A 16,714-nucleotide genomic window follows, 5' to 3' on the forward strand; every position below is an offset into this window, starting at 1 on the left:
GTCGCCGCCAGATATAAATCTGGCGGCAAAATCTTTTTTTTTAATTAGCTAGGGTAAGGTTTTTAGATTTAAATAATTAAATAAAGATCAGTTCCCCTTTTGATCTTAAAGCGTTAAGTGCCTTCCTAAGGCTTGCGCATTGATCTGTAAGAGATAGAAGCCTTTCTAAGGTATATCCTCTTGGGCACTAGTTGCCACTTGGTTCTACGAACCCCTGAATCCCTTGAACTAGGATTCCTTAAGCTTTAATAGCTTGTACGACTCCCTGAGTTGTTAAACCCATTAGTTCAATAGAACTAAGTGACTCTCTGAGTCTGAAAGTCTTCCTCTGACTTTAGGAGCGAGGTAGCTCCGCTACACCTGGTAGCACTCGTAGTCAATCTACGTTTGAGTCTTTACAAGACTAATTTCTCACGAAAATGGAAGAGGTTCCAGAATTGTCAGAAGCGCAATGCGCCGCTTATGAGAAGCTCAAAACCTTATTCAGGCTTGAGCATGTGGAATTTATTATTTCCCAGGGACCAGAGGTCCTGCATGCAAGGTATGAAACCTTTATGCGGTACGAAGCCTCCCTGATCGGTCAGGTACAGAACCATTTAGCGGTATCTATGTCAACCCGGTACATCTCTGTACCTGACTCAGAGCCGAGGGCTCGCCCTCTAACTGCGAATGTAAGAACATTTGAGGGAATGAGGGAGAAAATCTCCCTTTTTGGATTAAGCGGATGGAAATGTCCATTGATTCCGCCTTGTTCTTAACAGAACGGCAAAAGGTGGCTATGGCCATTTCCAAACTTGGAGGTAGAGCCATGGAGTGGGCACTATCGTGCAGCACGTTCATAAACGACGCTTTTCCCTCATGGGATTTGCTGAAATAGCAAATGATAGGCATGTTTGCACCGCCTGATCAGGCTTTTTGCATGTGAGCATGGCTCTTAGCGACTCGACAGGGTAAAAGAACCCTAGGGGACTTTGTCCGGGAGTTGAGAACTCTCATTGCATCTATGCATCAAGACCCGGTGCAAGAAGCAATTGTAGTGACTATCTTTATGGGGGGTCTCAATGAGGGCGTTGCCCGGATGGGATTGTTCCGATCTCATCCGGCTACGTTCGAAGAGGCAGTTGCCATAGCGCTACGCGCCGAATTTGACTTTAAGTCTGCTCGCGTTAGCACGCCTGTTTACCAAACAAGCTCTTAGAGCACATGGGTTCCGTCGAATAGAGCGAAACCTATGGATTTAAGCCTCGTTGAGGAAGGAGAAGAGGCTCTTCAAGCTGTGGAACAGCATAAGACGATCCGTAGATGTTAAATGTGCGGAAGCACGAAACATTTACGCCTTGCCTGCCCTCTTCGGAATTCGCGTAAAGCTCGAAAGAGCTCTAACTCCGACCTATACCAGAGATCTGGTACGGTGCGGGAAAACGTCGATACCCAGTAGGTGCGTAGCGCCCTACTGGGGAAGACCTAGCCTCTGTTGAGCCTCAAGGAGGCGAGAATAAACAGAACCTAGCCCTAATTAGCTCGGTGCCCAATGGCACGGGGCGAGAGTACAAGTCTGGCTTGCTAGTCGCTCAAGCGACTGTAAAGGGCTTTGATAAGCCGTGGTCAATTTTAATTGACTCAGCAGCGTCTTGCAATTATGCTCGACGTCTTTCCCTTGAAGGAAGTCAACAATACGTTGAGGCGCTTAAAGCGCATGAAGGTGATACAATCACTGTTCGCTTAGCGACTGGGACTCGTGTCACTGTTCCCAAGGCTCCATTGAACTTAGGTATAAACTTTCTGGACTTTGACAGTATGGAACGCTGTCTCGTCCTTGATTTGGATCCGAGTTATGATCTCATCCTTGGTATGGCCTGGTTAGAACACCATGAGCCATGGATCGGTTAAAGGTCTTAGACCTTAGGCGTTACGCGCAATGTTCCTAGCAAAGTTTTGGAGAGTCATGAACCCACCTTTGCTAGGCAACAAAAGTCCTATTGGCGCGGATCATTGAATTAGTCTGTCAGTGTTTTATTGGCATGTCTGAGTTAATAAACTCTAATGTTTAAAACATTAATTCTGAGCCCGACTCAGCAGAAATAAGTGGAACGGCACGTACTTTGTCGAGTGACACTAGTTATACTAACGAATCACTAAATGCTGAAAGCATTGTAGGCCTAAGGCCGAATCATCAAGGGTGCCATATCCCTGAGATACGAGGAGTGGCACGTCTAAGTCCACCGAGTATAATTGGCCGAGGTGGCATCATACTGAGTGTCAGTAGTGACACTGTTGGCGGTTCGCCAGGGCCTCAAGGGTGCAATATCCCTGAGATACGTATAGTGGCACGTCTTAGTCCCGAGTGTGGTCGGCCGAGGTGGCACCATACTGAGTGTCAATAGTGACACTATTGGCGGTTCGCCAGGGCATTTTGGGTCAAACCCTCCTAATGCACGTGAAGCGACACGTAAACGTTCGCTAGATAACGAAGTTAAGTTACCTAACTCCTTGTCGGATGTCAAACTAGACGCCATGTCTTGTATAGAACCAATTCAGGCTGGAAAACCCGGGGACGTCAATGTCCCGGCCTCTAAGAGGCGTATTGTCTCCACTCCAAGACAGGGTGGACACGAAGTGTGTATACCCTCACAAAGTGATACGAGTGAGCAAGTACATACGCTTGTAAATGGCTTAACCGGTAACATTAAGGGGAAGTTAGCCTTGCGGCAATCCCTTCGTTATATGCTCTTTTAGAGCTAGACCAAATGTCTATTGATGAGTGCGGTCGAGCCTTAAAAGTGACTTATCTGAAATGGTGGTCATTCGACCTATGGTTGAGTTAAACTCATCGTCACTTTTCGACGAAGCCTTCCTGGATGACACAAGAGCTGCACTTAGTGCGCGAAATGGGTCATCAATCCTTAAAGATCCTACGGATTCCTTTTATTCATTAACTAAGGGATTCCAAGATGTGGTATGTAATAACCCACCATCTGTTTTACCTCCGGATAGAGGTGTATGTCATGAAATTGACTTAGTTCCGGGAACCAAATACTGTGTCACAAGACAATGGCCTTTACCAAGGGAGCAGTGTGACGTCATTGACGATTTCTTCCGTGCTAAGCACGACGCTGGAATGGTATGAGTGAGCAAATCTCCTCATTCGAAGCCGACATTTTGTGTCAAAAATCCAAATGGTAAATGGCGCATTGTACATGCTTATAATAAACCTAATGCTGCCACTATACCAGCACAAACTCCCATTCCTAGAAGGATGTTCTTCAGAACAATATGCTGGGATGTACAATGTACATTGGACTTAGTCGATGGTTACTATCAATTGCTCATGCGAGCTAGTGATATCCCGCTTACAGCTGTTAGCACCCCAAGCGGCGTGTTATGGAAGTGGCTGGTTATGCCACAAGGGCTTTCCAACGCCCCGGCAACATTTAATCGTCGGAGCAGGGTTAGTCGGATATGGAAAACCATTTACACCATTTGCGAGCAGTGCTCGAGTGCATGCGCACAAAAAAAAAATTGTATACCAATGCATCTAAATGCATTTTTGGCGCAGATAAAATTCCTTTTTTAGGATGCTTCATTGGAAAGCGAGGCCTTAGAGAGGATCCCGCGAAGGTAAAAGCGATAGTAGATTGACCGGTTCCTAAGATCCAAAAGGATTTGCGTAAGTGGTTGAGTCTCGCCAATTATTTACACAAATATAGCAAAAATTACGCTGATTTGGCAAGGCCATTATCTAATCTCCTTAAAAAGATATAGATTGGTGCTGGACAAGCGCCGGAAATTATGCTTTCCGAGCAGATAAGGATAGTCTTATCCATGCCCTGATTCTGGCACTGCCAAATCCAAATTGGCCTTTCAGTGTCGTCTGTGACGCATCAGATTTTGCCATGGGCAGTGCTCCGTTACGAACAGATGTTGAGGGGCATGAACGTGTTATTGCGTTCGAGTCTAGACAGCTTAAAGCTGCGGAAAAGAACTACCGAGTTCATTACAAAGAGTTACTTGCTATGAAGTATGCTCTCGTCAAATTCAGAGTTCATCAGCTCGGCTCTAAGCCGCTTGTGATTTATACAGATCACGCGTCATTACGCACGGCGACTAAGTCGCCCCGTCTCTCACAGAGAATAGCCCGGTGGCTATCCTTTTTTGCGGAATACAACTTCGAGGTGAAGTATAAACCCGGCAAGCAAAATGCTTTGGCCGATGCGTTATCACGCAGGCCGGATCATGAGTTTTCTCATTTAACAACTATCTCGTCACCTATTCCTGAATTAATCCGTTCGGCTTACGTCAAGGATGAACAGTGTGTACCTCTGTTACGAGCCTTAAAGAACTCGGATTCGGGTATTAAATTATCGGCACGTTTGCGTGCAAGGTACATCGATCTTCTATCGATAACAACCTATTGCTTAATTTCACAGACATCGCAGATCCTCCGCGTGTCGTTGTTCCTCATGATAAGGATTTGAAGTACCGGATCCTCTATGAGGCACATGATACTGTCCTTGGTGGTCATATCGGTAGAGAAAAGACCTACGGCTCTATAAGCCAGAGTTATTGGTGGCCCAAACTTTATAAATGGGTCAGCACATACGTTCGCACATGCGAAACGTGCCAATGGGTTAAACCCTCGGCACATGCTGCTGCGCCACTGGCGAGTCTTCCCGTTCCCATAAGATGTTGGGAGTCCATTAGTATGGATGTTGTTTTTGGGCTACCGGAAGATTCAGCCGGTAACTCCGGTATAGTGGTCTTTGTTGACAGTTTGAGCAAAATGGCTCACTTAGCAGCCGTGCACAATTCCATTGATGGAAAGGGTACAGCTAAGCTGTTTATCGATCGCGTGTTTCGACAACATGGTTTGCCAGTGGCAATTGTCTCTGATCGGGATCCCTGTTTCACGGGTAAATTCTGGAAATCAATTTTCCGAGTGCTTGGCACCAGATTGGATATGTCCACTGCGGACCACCTGCAGACCGATATTCAAACGTGTCAATCGCGTCATTGAAGACGTTTTACGCAGTGTGTGCTCTGCGTAAGACGTTTTACGCAGTGTGTGTGCTCTGACGCCAAAGCGCTGGAGCTCAATGCTCCCAGTAGTGAAATTTGCGTTAAATAACGCTGTTTATGCCTCTACAGGCTATACTCCGTTTTAAATAAACGGTCTTACCGACCCGCGCGTTCCAGTAACGATATCACTGCGTGGTTCAGGGCTTGGTGGGAGATAATTGTCCGATTGGCTTGCTGATACAGCCCTGTTACCGTTCGGAAACAAGTAAGCGAGTTTCTCGCGACGCGATTGAGTGTCTTAAGACATGTAAGGGATACGATGGCTGATAGCCAAGACAAAAAAAAGAACAAGCAGATGCCAAAGGCAGAAGCTGTATTAATTCTTATATGGTCGGAGACCGAGTTTTACTAAAAGCTAGAAGCCTACCTACCAACTTGGTTTCCGCGGTCTTCAAGACCAAATTGCGCCCGCGCTTTATTGAACCATTTACGGTCGTGGCCAAGAAAGGCCTCGCTTATACGCTAAACCTTCCCAGCAAGCTGCGTACACACCCAGTGTTTTACGTTGGCTTGCTTAAGCCATATCGGGACCTTCCCACCTGGACTTGAAGGCGCTTGCGCCGAGACAGGCGGTCGTGCCGCACATTGCTGCATCCTTACCAGGATGTCCAGCTGGCCCTCTTAACGAGGCTGTTGCTCCAGTGTCGAAAGACGGTCCCGAACCACCTCAAAAGAGCTCTCAACCCGAGCAAGGACCTCACGAAGAAGTTGCACCTCGTGCCGTAGAGCATCAAACGCTTCCCCGAAATTTCGGCCCCCTCCCGCGCTGCTTGATGCGCGGGGAAACCTTCAGTTTCATGTGGAGAAACTCTTAAGCGACGTCATCGTGAGGGTTAATACCATTATCTGGTGAAGTGGCTAGGAGCCCCTTTTCCGAAAACTCTTGGGAGTTCGAGGTACCTCTTCGGGCAAGATTGCCCGTACGCTGTTGACGTTTTTGAGCGCCAAGTTCAGGGTCAACTCGCGTCAAATGACGCTTCCCACCACTAAACGTGGGATTAGGCGGATCTAAAGTCTCAGTCCGGCTTCGATCCTTGGTTGTACGGTCAACCGAAGCACTGAAATATTGGCTAGGCCTTTCTTCGTTTTGTGACATAAATGCTGAACGTAACTGGCCTTTGGCCTTAAGCTTAGCAAAGTCAAAGCGAAGCTTCCGTTCCAAACGAACGTCACCTCTATCCGCAGACTCTCTGATATTCCAGATATTACGGAGTTTACGGGCCCGGTGAACCCATTAGTCAAATGAGACTTCGTTTTCAGTCCTTGTTTCGTTTGGAAACAAAACGATCGGAATTTCCTTCATGGAGGTCACCGAAGCCCCACCGGCTTGGTCACGTAAACGCGTCAGATACTTGCTTCGCGTCATTACCTTCGGCGTAAGGTATTGCTCATGAAGAGCGTTGCGAGCAGCAATCTCCTCCGGCGTCCTCGCCGGGTCACCAGAGATCCAGATGGCCAAGCTATGACCCGCTATCTCTTTGAGACGCTCATCCGCACTAAGCGGAGTGAATCTATATTCACTATGAGCCTTAGCTTTCGCTATTTTGGCAGCTCGACGACGAGCTCTTTCCTCTATGAGCTGCTCTTGCTCTTCATCGAGCGGATTCGTAATAATCTTGGACTCAGGGTCCCGTGGCCTGCTCAATTCAGTTAAGACATCAGCGGCACCACGTTCTGGGAAGGATTCGGGGCTCGCCGACGTTCGTCCGGAGGAGAAGGCGTGAGCGAACGCCGCTCTTTTTCCTCCTCCTCTGATTGAGAGTGACTTTTGAAGTCCACCATTCCCTCATCGTCGAGGAAGGTGCTCAGAGTCTGTGACTCACGCTTGATTGTCATTAGACAAAGGAATGGAAAACACAACCAAACGGTTAGCTGTTTAGGTTCCAACCTCAAAAAGGAAATGAAGCGAATGTTGTCACTCGGTGTCAACAGTCTGATGGGGGAGGGTGTAATGGAGCACACATCGGTTGGATAACCGTTGTTGTGGTACATTTACTTTATGGGTAAAATACCCTTTTATCTAATTTAAAAATAGTTAGTTACTTAATCCCATTTATTATGGATAATAAATGTGGTCGCCGCCAGATAGTGGCCAAAATTTATTTTAATTAGCTAGGGTAAGGTTTTTAGATTTAAATAATTATATAAAATGCAATCCAGATGGTAGCCAAAATCTATTTTTTAATTAGCTAGGGTAAGGTTTTTAGATTTAAATAATTATATAAAATGCAGTTCCCCTTTTGATCTCAAAAGCGTAAATTGTCTTTCTAAGGCTTGCGCATTGATTTGTAAGATATAGAAGCCTTTCTAAGGTATATCCTCTTGGGCACTAGTTGCCACTTGGTTCTACGAACCCCTGAATCCCTTGAACTAGGATTCCTTAAGCTTTAATAGCTTGTACGACTCCCTGAGTTGTTAAACCCATTAGTTCAATAGAAATCAGTGACTCTTTGAGTCTGATAGTCTTCCTCTGACTTTAGGAGCGAGGTTGCTTCGCTACACTCTTTCTCCACGAGCATGATCTGTTGCATTAGCCTACTTAATCTACCTTTACCATCTGAAGATGGAGAAGCACGAACAGCAGATGGCACAAATGCTGCAACAAAACGAACGTGGGAAAAATGCAAGAATGAACGCTGATCGAAAAAATAGCTTGAGGAATGTTTTAATATAAAATCATAGCTATTCTGATTAGATGGATAAAGCAGAAATATTTGTTTATGCTTGGAATCGATTACCTATTGGTATAAAACGATATTTGCATAACTGTGAAGGGGAGGTGCCTCAGAATACTTCACGTACACGACGTGCAAAGTAGGATTTTAAGAAGCTAATAAGTCTTAGCTACGAAAGGTTGATACCAATTAGTTTAGTGTAGGAAAAAGTAAGACTGTATCAATAGATTCTAAGCTCCTTCGCAATGGTCTTACATTACCTGCTTACGCACCGCTAGTTCGGGTGAATTAATTTAGATCAATGATCAACAGTACTGTAGTCTTCTTGCTACCTGTAACAGGGCAGTACAACTTGTACTGCTTCAGTAGAAGGTCACTTCGCACTGCTTCAGTTGCGAGTGGTGCCTTACGTCACTTCACGTACATTAATACGTACAGAGGAAGACTTCTCTTTACGACAACTAACTTAAAGAGGGTTAAATGAAAACTGCATTAATAAAATTAAGTATCTATTCTATCTATCGGTTAATGCTAACTTAATTATAAACTAATACTAAAGATGCAATTGAAATCTTATATGTATCTCTCTTTGTTTACGTTTATAGCTGATTAGTTTGCGGGATAAATAGATATAACGGCCAATACCTATAAATGGATAAGATTTCTGAGCATTACTATTTAAAGTAATATCCTCCAAATTATATCTACCTTTTAGATAATATATTTATTAACAACCTTTAAGTGTTAATTTCATGTAACGATCCACCCCGTTACTTCACCCCTCCCTTAAGCGACAATCACTCTGACTGTCATTGGATGGAGTAGTCACTATGTGACCACTTAATTTTAAAACGATGTTGATTGGTCAGAACCATCATTTTAATTCCATCGCATGAAGAAAAAACTCATGCGGGGTGTTGATAGTGCTGCGCCTTCGGCTGCGGTTCGTGCAGCCGTGGGTGACGCACTGTTATCTCTTGCGACAGACGGAACGTCTGCCGTAGTATCTTCTACTCGCGCAACATTAGATGTTGTAGGTGCACGTGGTGATTCACCACGTGAATACGACCCCTCTTTGGAGGTCGACTACGAATGCGAGTCCGACGAAATGGCTGACTCGGGGAGAATAGAACAGTCGCCTGATAGACGTCAGGCGGCTGACTATGGGCCTTCGAATGAGAGGGCTCATTCTGATCGACGAGTTGATAGTCTATTTTGTTCCGACGATGATAATGATTCCTCATCGCCCGTTCCGTCTCCTGTACGGTCACCTGCACCTATTTCTGTGCAAGGTGATGAAGCATCGTAAGAAAAGTTCTTCTGGTACCCCTGCTTCAGTGGGTACCACTTCAGGGGAGTGAAGACAATAAAATGTCTCATCTCGCTCCTGAGTAGAAGCCGTGGCTACTGGAGAGACTACTCCCCACAATAACTATCCCTTATTTATTGCGACAAAGCTACATGGCCTTGATCCCAGCGCAAAGAATTTTCGCGCTGAGGAAGATTTTTATCTCGATGCTTTTCTTAAGCACCAATGGTTTAGTGGCAACAATAAGCGAGATAAAGTCTCGCTTATGCAAGCCTCGAGCGCGTTCATTCGCAATGTCAAAGATATTGGACGCGAAGCCTAGTTTCAAAGACTAACACGATTCGCGTTAAGTTTGAGAAACGAACTTCAACCGTTGCAAAGCATAAATTGCATCGGTTGTCACGTGAGGCTGGGCTTCCATGCCTCACGTGGAGTGATCCCTGTCCGTGTTGTGTTGACAACTCGAAGAGGGTAAAAGGGGATGTCTATTCCCTTTCTTCGCCCTGGGGAAGGGCTTGCATCTCTATTGAGATGCGGGATGGGATTGACGTTTTGCAATCGATTTACAGGCGCCAGGGGCACGTGTTTTCCGATGGGCCTTCTGAACCATCGGATGGGTCTCGTCATACTGACCGACGAGGCCCTCAACGTCAGCAACCAGCTGGGAACAAGGCTCCCAGCTGTCATGTGAAGTTGGATGACCACGCCAGCGAACAAGATAACTCGTTCGCTGCACATCACGGTGGTTCTGGATACGTTGCACAAGGAAACGTTGATCACCGTAGGAATCCACCAATGGTTGTGGTGGAGGAGGGAAAATTAGATCCGAACCGTATGTCGGATCTAATTGATGTCGATTTCTTCGACATCGACATCACGCGTCGTTGTTAACTTCGACGCGCGATGAGCATGAGCCAGAAATGGTTTTGCTCGTGCGAGTCCAACCCCCCCCTTAAACTAGAGGATCCCTCTAATTGGGTGGGTATGCGAGGATGGCGTAAGCCATTCACGAAGAACGGTGTATGCGATGTTGACGTATGCACCGAATTGATGATGGCAATTCGACCATCGGTAAAAACTCGCTCCAATTTAATGTACGATTGGACGTAACCTCGAAGTATCTCATCGAGGACGCGGTTTACGCGTTACGTCTGACCATCTGTCTCGGGATGATCAGAAGTTGACATAGTCAGCCGTGTTCCGGAAGATCGGAACCCGGATTACCAAAACTCCGCCAACAGGGGGTCTCCATCGGAGACCAGTTCACGGGGTAAGCCGTGGGGTTTGAATACCGTGTTGATAAAGTCACGGGCACAGCCCGGAGCCGTGATCGACTTTAATTATGCAGCAAGATGTACCATCTTGCTGAATTTGGCTACAAGAACAATGATTCCATTGTTTTTGTGATCATCTTCCGGAAATCCGAAGACGAAGTCCATAGATACGGACTGCCAACATTCTGCCGGAAGTATTAGAGGTTTGAGAGGTGCACCGGATGGAGGGCTAGGCTTCATCCGTTGACATACCTCGCAAGCAGGTACGTACTTGCGCACGAGCTGATACTGGCGGGGCCAGTAAAACTCGCGACTTTTACTGTGAGATAAGTTTTCTCACGTCCACGATGCCCAATTATTGGTGCATCGTGACACTCATATATGATGCGCAAGCGCAAATCATTGTGAGTTGGGACGACGACACGTGGAGTGCCGGCAACGGCTGTGTAATACAATAAGCCGTTGCGTGATGTGTATCGATCGGATAACGATCGATATAAAGCCGGTAAATCCTCAAAAGATTTATCGGTTGGATTCATCATATGATCCATTAAACGCAGAAGGTCCTTATCTTCTGCGTAGGCTTTCTTTATGTCATCATTAAAGTTTGATGACGGAACACTTGAAATGAGTGATGCAACAGTGGGATTATTATCACTCTTGGAATGCGCAGCCAGCTCGAAATCGGGTCGCCATTAAAACGCATCAGCGACGACATTAAGTTGTCCTGGTCCATCTATGACGGAGAAATTCTACTTCGTGAAGAAGGAAGAAGGATAGCCACCTCGCCTTTCTTTGCGATAGGTGTGGGCTGTTTACGGCCGCGCATAATGACGCATGGTCTGTATATACGATGAGCGGTCTATATCCGAGGAGTTAGACCCTAAATTTAGCCAGCGCATATTTCATGGCAAGGGGTTCCTTGTCATAAACTGGGTAATTCCGTTCAGCTATTTGCAGCTGACGCGATTGGTAATAGACGACGCGCCCCGCGCCGTCTGGATCGTATTGCATTAACGCACAGCCGATTGCAAATCGCTGGCGTCATAGACCACATGTAATGGTCTGTCTTGATCTGCAATCACCAAGATCGGCGATTGCATCAAGCTTTGCTTGATATTTTCAAAGGAACGCTGACAACCAGCGTTCCATAACCATTTTCTCGTCTTTCTTCAAGAGAGAGAGAGATGAACTGTCATCTCGGAATAATTGCGTGAGTACTTGTGCAAGTACGCCGCTAGCCCAAAGAATTTCTAAGTCCCTTGCCATCGACTGGAAACTGGCCAGTCGGTAATTGCCTTGATCTTTTCGGGATCATGGTGCACGCCGTATTTACCGACGATGCGCCCAAGAAATGGTTAACCGCTTGCTGCGAATATTCACTTCTTGATATTTGAATTCAGTTATGCTTTCGCATAAGTGTAAGAAACTGACGAACGTGAGTTTTATGAACTTCCACGTCCGTCTTTCCGTCCATAGCCCGGCTACGGACGAAAACATCGTCGAAATAACTCGTTGCGAGTCCTCGCACCGGTCTCAACAGATTTGTTACGCATCTGTTGAATGTTGCAGGGGCGTTACTAAGCCCCTGTGGCATTACTAGTCATTCTTAGAGCATATCACTGCTCACTGCTGTGTACGGCATGTACCGTTCACGCACAAGGATCTGATAAAATCCATCCATCAGATCCACAGACGAAAATATGCTACTCTTAAACATACTACCTATGATTACGTATTCTGTAGGTATCGGCGTTTGGGCCGGTTCCGTTGCAGTATTCACTTTATTGAACGCGTGAGCTATCCGCCACCCTCCTGTGTCCTTTCGCACACAGAAGGTTGGAGAGCTATGTGGGAACGTTGACTCCCTTTCATGACCCGCTTTTAATCGATCGACAAAGAAATTATCGACCGCAAGTAATTCACCACGAGGTAGTTGTCACTGCTTCATGACACAGTACTTCAACCCAATTTGAGCCCGGTCTCATGTCGAGTGCCTTTATCCTTAGGCAACTCGCATAGAACTGTATCAGGGAATACATCCCTGAATACAATCAAATCCTTGTAAATAGGATTAGTCTTAAGCGACTCTCAGGACTGAGTGGTATATCTCACAATCCGAGTCTTCACATTGAGGACTCTTTTGTCCATCTATGAGCTGCTGAAAACCCGTTCGTTCTCTGCCAAAATTACCGCTAACCGAATATCGGTTACGTATTCGTCCTCTGTGACGAGTACGCAGATTTTGCTTGATTCTACCACTATGCAGATCTCTCAAGAACCGCTTCGGGTTCTAGGGTTGTTAATTGAGTTATCTCAGAAGTTAACTCCGGAGGCGCATACAGATCTAGAGTATAAGCGCCTACATTTGATCCGTCATTAACCAAGACATTTATGGGATGCTGAAGTCTAGTCACTTCAGCATTAACTAAGTGAGGAGATTTTTCCTCAATTATGTCGAGGCATATTCCCTCAACGTCTTCCGACTGTGATTGCGCTAACACAGTCGGGTCTTCTACGGTCGACTCTCTTCTCAACCTAGGATCATCGTATTGCCCCTTTTCCGCAACCGGTATCTTCCTTAAATGTCGCCCGCTAGGCGTACATTCATGTCTCAATCCGCTCGACTTCTTCGAGTGGTGGACCTTCGGCGCTGCCTGTGCAATTTCACAGCCGCCAGCAGCTGACACCACAGGGTGATCAGTAATCACATTGTGATCTTGTGCAGTCGTAATAACGACCGTACCATAAGTAAGATCATCGCACTCACTCGTGGCACATCAACACGCTTGTGGACACTCCAAGACGTTCATCAGATGGCCATCTGATGAACAAGTGGCAGGCATCTTTACGGATCGATGCTGCCAGCTGATTCTTGGCTAATACTTTCTGAGCCAAGGTAAACGTCGGATGACATCAAATTTGTATTCGAAATCCAGTACAGTAAAAGCATCATCATACTGTAAATCTTTTAACGTGTAGAGAAATTTCATTGCGCGTTTCATCACTGTTATCGATGCGCCTGTCGCTAGACGCACCGTCATCCTCGTTGGAGGGATGTCGCGCTCAACGTATTTGAGCCTACGACCCTCTAATGATCGATGGCCCACAGTCCACTAGGACTTTGAGTGACAAATAATTTGTCTCTCTTAACTCAAGGTGAGGGTACCTCATCGCCAGGTGCAAAGACACATAATGACTGTTTATTTGGAGCAACTTTCGTCAAGAGATCAAATTCTCTTGAGATTGCTCGATCAGTAGGGTGTTGCGCCCCTTGCGGACCCTGACCGTTTGTTGGCGGGCCGCCTCGCTGTTGCGATTTCGCAATAGCGTTAGACCCGCGATCGTTGCCCTGGCTGGGATTCAGTCCATAATTACGTTTAGTACCTCTCAGTACTGGGCGTGGGGCACTAGACTCATTAGCGTAGGGACCTAACTTTTGACAGCGATTGCATTTCTGCAATCGCTTACTGCTCGAATAGCGAGGTCTCTCGCTTTCGACTCAAGAAAGGTCCAACGTTCTGAACCTCCCAGCTCGTGTCGTCTTGGAGCACGATACGATGCCGAACTAGCTTGAGCCTGTTTCAAGCTAGAGTCCTCCTGTTCCGCAGCGGATATTGTTCTTCAAGCGTATCCGGTTCCAAGCGGAACAGACGGGTCTTTACCATCCGTAAGACCTTGCATGAACACCGTATCAACGTGTGTTCATGGACTGGGTCATTTGTGATACAACTTGCTAAGAGTCGTATGTGCTGGGCATAAGCGTGAACATCACGCTTGCCTTGCTTGAGTTTCAGAAGCTCTGATCGAGCTCTGAACTCAGCGCTAGGCGGCTTTAAAAGCCTCTAGCGACCCAAAGACATATGGGTCGTGCAACTTAAGGCCTAATACCCAAGTTTTGGCACGACCTGCCAAATTTGACTGAGCAAATGCGACTTGCATTTCTTCGTCGACGATATGACGAGCTCTTATGGCATCGTCCAACTCGACAAACAATCTTAAGAGGGAGTCTTCTTCGACTCCACTATACTTATAGATGTCTATCTATAAGGTTTCGGGACGACGCTTGTGCGTCCTCCCAGGTACAGAGGTCTGCACCTAATGTAACCTCAAAAGTTCTGCCTGTTAAGAGCCTTGCTGATTAAGCAAGGCTACCTTCTCCTCCGCCTCGTCAAGTTCATGTTGTGTGAAATCGGCGATGGCTGAATGGAGGGCATCTCTGTCCAAACCGGACAGCATGGCCAAGATGGCATTATTCCCTACGGTCGAACTCATCCATTCGACTGCACTCCTTTTTATGTCACTAAGAAAGGAGTCTTACTAAGTTGGAAGTAGTTTTCAGTCTTATTTATATTTAATCGTATAAAATACAAATACCTATTTTGCCAATCAAAAATGTCATCTCTGTAGATAAAGGGGGCTACAGAGATATGCCACCCGTCACATACACTATTATGTATTGCGATCGTATCTTTCTGAATATCTCGCGTAATGGATGACTCTAGCCGTCATCCATCCTAATGTGAATGCACCTATGTGCATCACATACACACGGGTTGATCACAAATGTGAAAGACACGGGAGGTGGGTCTAATTACTTTAATTAAGTAATTGACCATCCCCTTAAGTACACCAAGTGTACTTAACGGGGACTGCGTAACATTTGGGCAACTTTAGCCCATTACACCATCTTCTCCTAAAAAAACGAATTTACATTTTAAATTCGTCAGAGAGGAGCGAGGAAGTGCGAGCAGCTTTACGCGCCGCTAGTTCACTAAATCACTCTAGCGACCTGTGTTTCCATACACGGCGCCAAAGATGCCACCTAAAAGGGGCAATGTTGGTGGGTCGTCTGCGAAGACGCCCACTCAACTTCGCACTAATCGCACGCGCCGCGTCAATTCGCCGCCCGCGTCGAATACCTTAGTCAAAACGCCGACAGCTACTGCTGCTGTCGCGTTAACGGGGCTAAAGGATCCATCCCACGTTAACAGTAAGGATTCTGACCGTCGCTCATTGTCGACTACAATGAGTCGACACCGTTGCCGTCATCTCATACTATTGATGCGGACAACGAGCTCATGAGGAGGGATGATGGCGCATTATTGCCCATCCAAACTTCCCTCATGGCTCACAACACGGAGACAGCAACATTTAGGAATGCTGTCTCGTCGTATGCGCTGTATAGCGTAGCGACCATTAATGAGAGCGCTGCCCATAAAGCGCAGCTGCTTCTCCGTTGGGTAAAACCACAACGCCTTATGCTCAGACCATTATCCATAATGGTTCTGGCATAGAGGATTTTGAGTCTAAAGCTCCGCCACGTGAACGTGCTCAGGCGGTGTCACAAGCCAGTCGTTTAGAACGTGGCTATGTGACGGGTGGCATATCACTAATGCCCCCTCCATCTAAATGGTCTCCTTTGGACCAAGAGCGTCGCTCCTATAGCGCGCTCTTCTAGACGCTCATAAATATCATTGCATTTTTAAATCATGGAGAGCTTAGGGAAATCGCTTGGGCGAATTTTCCCGATCCCGGTCATGTTGCGTTCAAATGAAACGCCCGACCAATACGAGGCGGAATTCCTGCGCCGCATTCATCCGCATTCCGATGCGATGCAGCGGCGGCCGCAACGAATTAATTTCGCTCGTTTGCGTGTGAAAGAAATCATGGGCGGTACTGAACCCTCTGTTTATTTTCACAACGCTACTTCTGCTAGTCCATTTGAGACTAGCGAAGAGACCTCAGCTGGTACTCCTTTTCATAGGAAGCCACCAAGCTGGGCACATCAATACGTGGGGCATCGATCGGTTTTGAAGATTCAAAATTCTTCGGGTAATCTTTCCATTTGACGAGGAACTGATACATTTGCCTCATTGAGCGGTGGGCAAGCAACCTTCTAACAAGGAAGCGTTGATTTGCACCCGCATACATCAGTGCAGGCGGCGCTCTGTAGGAGTGGCGATCTCGCCCACCTAATCGCGGATGCCTTGCCTTCGTCCGTTCAGTCGCAGGCATTAAGCGCTGCTGAACGACGTATTGTGGATATCGAGGGCCAAGTCTTGCGACTGATCTCGGATCTTTATGATGTCCGAGTGAAGGATCGTCAGGGTTATGAACACCTGAAGACTCGCTTGGAACGTTTTGAGAGGATAAAGCTGAGAGATCCGCGTTACTCGCGTGATGTCCCTCGCTCTCCGAGTCCTGTTCGAGGTGGAAGGAGTCGGTCTGATAGTTTTTCGCCTTCTCTGTCCCCCTCATCTAAACGACGCTCGACTCACAGTCGGCGTCACCATCGGTCTCCTTAGACGGATGGGGATATGTGACCTCATTTGGGTCTACATACCGTTTCAGACGACCCACGTAAAACACGGAGTGCG

The sequence above is a fragment of the Bremia lactucae genome, linkage group LG16 (genome assembly GCF_004359215.1).
Source record: "Bremia lactucae strain SF5 linkage group LG16, whole genome shotgun sequence".
Classification (NCBI taxonomy): domain Eukaryota; phylum Oomycota; class Peronosporomycetes; order Peronosporales; family Peronosporaceae; genus Bremia; species Bremia lactucae.